This window comes from Sturnira hondurensis, unplaced genomic scaffold, assembly GCF_014824575.4.
Source record: "Sturnira hondurensis isolate 20B ecotype Veracruz unplaced genomic scaffold, ASM1482457v3 Scaffold0004152, whole genome shotgun sequence".
Lineage (NCBI taxonomy): Eukaryota > Metazoa > Chordata > Mammalia > Chiroptera > Phyllostomidae > Sturnira > Sturnira hondurensis.
In genome coordinates, this window is record NW_028076783.1 from 5733794 (window position 1) to 5739964 (window position 6171).

Sequence of the window (6171 nt, forward strand, 5' to 3'; positions counted from 1 at the left end):
AACATCTTTAAAGAGCATGGGCTCTGCATGTACGAGCTGATTACTGTTTACCAGCCTCATCTGACAAGAGCCAAGGAGGTCCTTGATTATATTTAAACAATAAAAAAGAGACAGTCAAACTCGTTTTCTGCTGTCTTCACTTTGCTTGGCCACCATGCAGAGATAGGAAGAAAGAAGAGGAGGATTTCATGGCAACCTACAAAGAAATAAGGTAACTAGGGAAACTGCTTGCTGGACAAGCCTTTTGCAAGGCAGATACTAACGTACACCAGGGAGAAGAAACTCTCTGAATAGAAAACAGACCTCGTCGCAGAGCATGTCAGGGCAGAAGAGGCCCTGGGGGACGTTAGTTCCACCACTTGTATGGGCTGGGAAACCCAAATCCAAACGAGGATGGGGGTCACCCAAGGTTGCAGCGCCCAGTGTCAGAGCGAGAACAAGAGCTCCTCATCCCCCAATCTCGGTTCTTTCCATCACACCATGCCGTTATCTCATTTCGGCAAGCCTCAAACAACTGCAAAACATCCACTGAAACCATCACCATTCCCGAATCGGACCAGCCACGGGGAAAAAGAAGGCAACAATCTGTGTGCGCTCCGCGTTAACTCCAGGGCTCTCCACCACCTCAGCTGCGAGTCACCTGCCCTCCAGGAGCGCGCCCCGACTCCCAGGTCCTATTTTGATAGAATTTACGACAAAATCGCAGGATGGCTGGAAACAAAACCTACAGAATGATGAGTTCGCAGAAAACAGTCGTCCACCAAGCAGGGGACCACACCCAGAGCCAACCCAACGGGGTGGTGGAGAGCGGGAAACCGGGAGAGGAATAAGAGAAGGGGGCCCGGGAGAGGGTGCCTTCCACGTGTCAAGTTTTCCGCCAGAGGCGGTGTGGTGGAGAGGCAACAGCTGCTGAGCTCAGGGAGACCGGGCTTCCAAGCGCGGCGCTGCGACCTGCTCTCTGGGTGGCCTTGGGCAAGCCCTGCCCCTTCCCGGGCCTCGATTTCCCCGACAGCGCTGGGGCGGGGGCGGGGGGCGGTGCAGCAGATGATTTCCAAGGTCCCTGCAGATCTGGCTGGTATTCGGTGACCCGCAGACCCACAATTAGCAGGTCCCCGCGGAGCGGCTCCCACACGGCCAGTGACTGGCTGGCGACCTGCCCGCGACAGCCCGACTCCTTTCGGAGGCGTGTCCGCAGCCCGGGCTGGTCGTCTGGGTGATGTTTCCCCTCTCTGGACCCGAGTTCCCCCACCTGTCAAATAGGACAGGTAGGTCAAGGGAGAGAGCGTGGGGGACAAGGGAGTCTCCGGGTCGCCTCCTCCCAGGAGGGGTGGCCGTGGGGTACCGCCGCTGAGGCCGGGGAGCCCGGGAGACTCGGACCCGCATCCCAGGCGGCCGGTGGCGGACCCTGAGCAACCGCGGCGCCCAGAAGAAGGCGCCGGCCGACCTCCCCAGCCGCAGCCTGTCAGCGCGGGCGGACTCACCGCCCAGGTTCCGGTTCCGGCTCCGGCTCCGGCTCCGCTCCCGCTCGGCCTCGGCTGGGACTCCCGCCTCAAGTGCAGTGCACTTCACCCCGTCTCAGCGCGGAGGTCTCCCCATCTCCCCGAGCTGCCCCGCAGCCGCTTCCGGGCCTCGCCACGTGACCCAGGCGCCCAAAACAGAAGCCGGGGTCCGAAGCTCCCCGGAGCCGCAGCGCCTCCCCTCTCGCGGTGCTCCAGGACGCGGCTGCGCAGCACCCCCTGGCGACCCGTTGCTGCCACTGCAGGAAGGACCGTGTTCCTTGGGCGCTGGAGACGGGAAACGGGAACTGGGCGGGGTGTTGGCCTCGGAGCATGCGCGGTGGGTGCCGAGTTGACGCGCCCAGTACCCTGTGGGCTTGTGAAGGGTAATTTTTATCCTTGCTGTATTTTCTTTAATACGTCCCAATGAGCACATATTGCTTTTATAATCAATTAATAACACATGTTTTTAAAAGTCACCTAAGCACATTTTAAAAGTGTACACAAACTCATTTGTTATGGCTATGTATTTGAGATTGATGTGCCCTGTGACCATTTTTTTTCTATTCAAAATAATAGGAACTTACTTATCAGTTAATGTGCTTGAACAGATCATCAAATTTTTAGGAGCATATGACTAATGTTAAGAAGGGGTTTTTTTGTTTGTTTGTTTTTGGTGTTGTTTTTGTTTGTTACCCAACAAGTAGGTATTTTGTTGGGAGGAGAGTGGAACTCCTCTGAAGTCAGATGCACTGCCCTTGCGCGGGGAAGTCACAGCGGTGAAACTCCTAATGAGGACTCTTATTCAACTCAAGTTAAAGTAACTGGTGAATAAAAGGAGACTGTGTGAGAAAGATCCTGAGAACTTTCATGGGACAGCCAAGTCCCAAGAGGCATTCTGAGGGAGTCAGGCTTTAGGAGAAGCATAAACCCAGGAGTTAGGTGCCATCAGGGTTTCTGGTGTCTCTTCTCAGGTTGGCTCTATGCATTGCCTTCATTCCTTTCTCTTGATGCCAGCCAGCTCTGTCCAGGGCTCTCGGGTTTTACATTTTAGCATTTTAGGCACCAGAGACTAAGCTGATGCTCTGTTTCCAAAAATCCAGGAAAGGAATTCATTGGTTCACCTTGAGTCAGGTGCCACACATGAACCAAACAACTGTAATTAGGGAAAGCATCAGTAGAACTCATAACTGATATGGGGGGTGGCAAGGTCACTTCAGAAATGTGAGGGGAGTGTTTCTGAGGGGCTAATCCTGTGGACGTCCATGGCAAGACTTGAAGAAAGAAAAAAAGAAATCAGGGATAAATATTGGGCAGAGTCTAACTTTGCAACTCATACGTCATGTGACCCTGGATAAGTCATGCTTTTAAATGGGGCCAATAATTCCTTCCCCGTTGGGCCACATGGTGTAAAACTACTGGTGAGAACTCAGTGCTTCCTAGAGAGGAAGCAGAGTTTAGTCGGTACAGGAATAGAATCCGGAGCAGTGGTTCTCCAATGGGGGTGATTGGCCCTGCCAGCGGACAAGGTTTCCTGGACCACTATTTGGAGTCGATGTCCCCAACAGAGCTGATTCTGAAACACAGAATCATAGGTAGTTGGAGCTAGAATAAAAGATTAGTACATAGAGATTTTTCTAGATTACTAAATCATACCACAAATAAGGAAGCAGGTTTCTTCAGTCCTGGTGCCTTACAATTTATATTCCGATTCCATCCTTTGACTAGGAGCTATTGCTTATTCCAGTGTGTAAGGTACTCGTCTCTCTAGTCCTCATCCCCACCCACCCAAGCCAAAGCAATCCAAAATTATGCACACCTTCATTACTGCTGGAAGGGCACCTCCCAGGCCTGAAATTAGGATTGGAGCTCCCCCTCGTGGTCTGAGCATAGAAGCACAACTCCTTTGAAGACACCAGCCTGAACATTTTAACTGCGATTTTCCGTCACATCAATCAACAGCAGCAGCATCGTCATCTCCATCCATGAATCACAAAGCTGCTCAGCAGAAGAGCCTGTCCTGAGCATGGAATAGGATAGTCAAGGATGGATGGCTGGACTAGAGCACTTTAAAGTCGTTTCTGTAACTGATCTTATTATAATTCTTATTATTGATATATATTCATATTACTGATATAATTCATATTGGTATAAATCCTTGTACCTAGAGGTGCTGTGTTTTGGAGTGTGGACTTTTTTCCTCTCTCTCAAGCTTTGTGATGGATAAGATGAATGAATTTAGAATAATAAACAATGGGTAAATGGGGTCTCTACGTAAATGAGGACCTCTGTGTAATTACGGCCCCTGCATTCACAGGTTTTGCCTATGGAAAACAAAATGGGAGCCCCTGCCCAGCTTCCAGTCATCCTGCACAGGGGGACGCTTGCAGTCACCACCTGTACAGAGGTCTTGGGACCTGGGGACCTGGGGCTACCTTAAGTTTCTGGGCCCACCGCCTGTGCGAGCACCATCTGAAACCTCTCCAGCTGCTGGTGAGTGAGTTCAGGCCTCAGAGCCAGAAAGATGATGTGCAGGTGGGGCTGGCTTAGCTTAACTCTATGGCCCTAAAGAACAGAAATCCACATTCTTTTTATTTACTTATTTTTATTTATTTATCTTTAGAGGGGAAGGAAAGGAGAGAAGTATCAATGTATGGTTGCCTCTCGTGAGTCCCCTGCTGAGAACTGGCCTGCAACCCAGGCATGTGCCCTGACTGGGAATCGAACTGCGATCGTCTGGTACGCAGGCCCGCACTCAATCCACTGAGCTATGCCAGCCAGGGCCACATTCTTAATCTATTGTATAAACAATAGATGTTTAGAAAAATATGAGGTGATAACTTAGTTTTCTGAGTAACTCACACTGATCATTAAGAAGAAGAAGAAAGAGTGGCAGGTATTTATCGATTGTTTCCCCTGCATTGAGTGGTTTATACACACATCTGACTTGTTTCTGTTGCAGCCCCATCTACCACCTACAAGACAGAGAACAGGCCAAGGAATCCTGGCACGGTTTGGCCACCTTNCTGGTTCGCAGGCCCGCACTCAATCCACTGAGCTATGCCAGCCAGGGCCACATTCTTAATCTATTGTATAAACAATAGATATTTAGAAAAATATGAGGTGATAACTTAGTTTTCTGAGTAACTCACACTGATCATTAAGAAGAAGAAGAAAGAGTGGCAGGTATTTATCGATTGTTTCCCCTGCATTGAGTGGTTTATACACACATCTGACTTGTTTCTGTTGCAGCCCCATCTACCACCTACAAGACAGAGAACAGGCCAAGGAATCCTGGCACGGTTTGGCCACCTTGCCTTGCTTCCTTCACAACCAATTCATATTCCATCTGGAACCTGGTGATGACCAAGTGTTGTGGGAACACAAAAGAAGGAGAATTCATTATGACCAGAGAACAGAGAAGCATCACAGAAGCTTCTGAGACCATAACAACTTTGAGCAGGAATGTGAGCAGTTATGAATAGAGGGAACGGATTTTCTTGGCAGAGAGAGAAGCTCATGCAAAAGGCATTGATTGCGAAGGTGTATGGTGTGCTCAGGGAATGGCTCTGACGGCCTGGTTGGTATGGTGCGATGCTGAGCATGTGGAGCAGAGACCAAGGGAGGGACTGTTGTGAGAAGAGATGGTAGGAAAGTGGACTTGAAATTCAATGGGCTTTGAACCCCAGGCTCAAGTTTGGAACTCTTTCCTGTAGGCAATGTGATGTCATTAAAGGCTTTTTGAGCATTGCGCTGACATAATTACTAACCTTTTCTCTGTCTTAGGTCCCTGAAAAAGCACTTTTATTTTCCCTATTTTTGGCTTTGAAAAAATGAGCCCTATATGGTCAGCATGTCATGATCAGTCTTTCCAAGGCCATCAGACATGGCCCCTGCCTTTTAGCAGATACAGAACATGTCCTCAACTTACAGGTGAGGCAAAGGAGGTTCGGGGAAGTAAGGTGACCTAGAGTTAGTGGTAGAGGCCGAGTTAAAACTCAGATCTCCTGAAACCTAGGCCAGCTTTTCGAACACACTCATCATGTGTTCTCTGACCTCATACACATTCAGTGTATGAAAAAGAGAGAGTGCACTATTCCTTTTTTTTAAATAGCTTTTTTTAAGATTTTATTTATTTATTTTTAGAGAGAGAGGACGGGTGGGAGAAAGAGAGAAAGAGAAATATCAGTGTGTGGTCACTTCTCACGCATCCCCCAGTGGGGACCTGGCCTACAACCCAGGCGTGTGCCCTGACTAAGAGTCAAGCCGGCCACCCTTTGGTTCACAGCCCACACTCAATCCACGGAGCCACACCAGCCGGGGCAGAGCACACTATTTCTAACATGCAGACAGTTTCACTCCATAGTCTAACTCACGGAATAGCTTCCCCCGAAGGAGTTGAGATGGGAAACGTGGCTGCACCACTTCTCTGTGGGTCTTGGTCACTCTCATGCCCTCCCTGCTGTGAGGCTGTCAGCACTCCTACGTGAGATTCCAGGGCCAGGAGATACGCGAGCCATTTTTCCTCCTATATGGCCTACATGGCCTCTAAACACATTCCTGTGACTGGTCTCCCTGCTGGCCCTCAGCAGGTCGCCAGAGGCTGCTGGTATCTGCAGACAAGTCTAATGTGGTGGCAACATTAGGCAGAGCTGCGTGAGTACGAGACACGACC

General features: G+C 49.9%; 1 protein-coding gene across 2 annotated transcripts in view; it reads right to left on the bottom strand.

The window, feature by feature from the left end:
• Positions 1-1727, bottom strand: part of SLC36A1 (solute carrier family 36 member 1) — a 50145-nt gene extending 48418 nt beyond the window's left edge. For both annotated transcript variants that reach the window (XM_037044857.1, XM_037044858.1), the window contains exon 1: positions 1482-1727. The gene's annotated coding sequence lies outside the window, so the exon portion shown is untranslated. The remainder of the gene's footprint in view (positions 1-1481) is intronic.
• Between the last annotated feature and the right edge of the window lie 4444 nt (positions 1728-6171).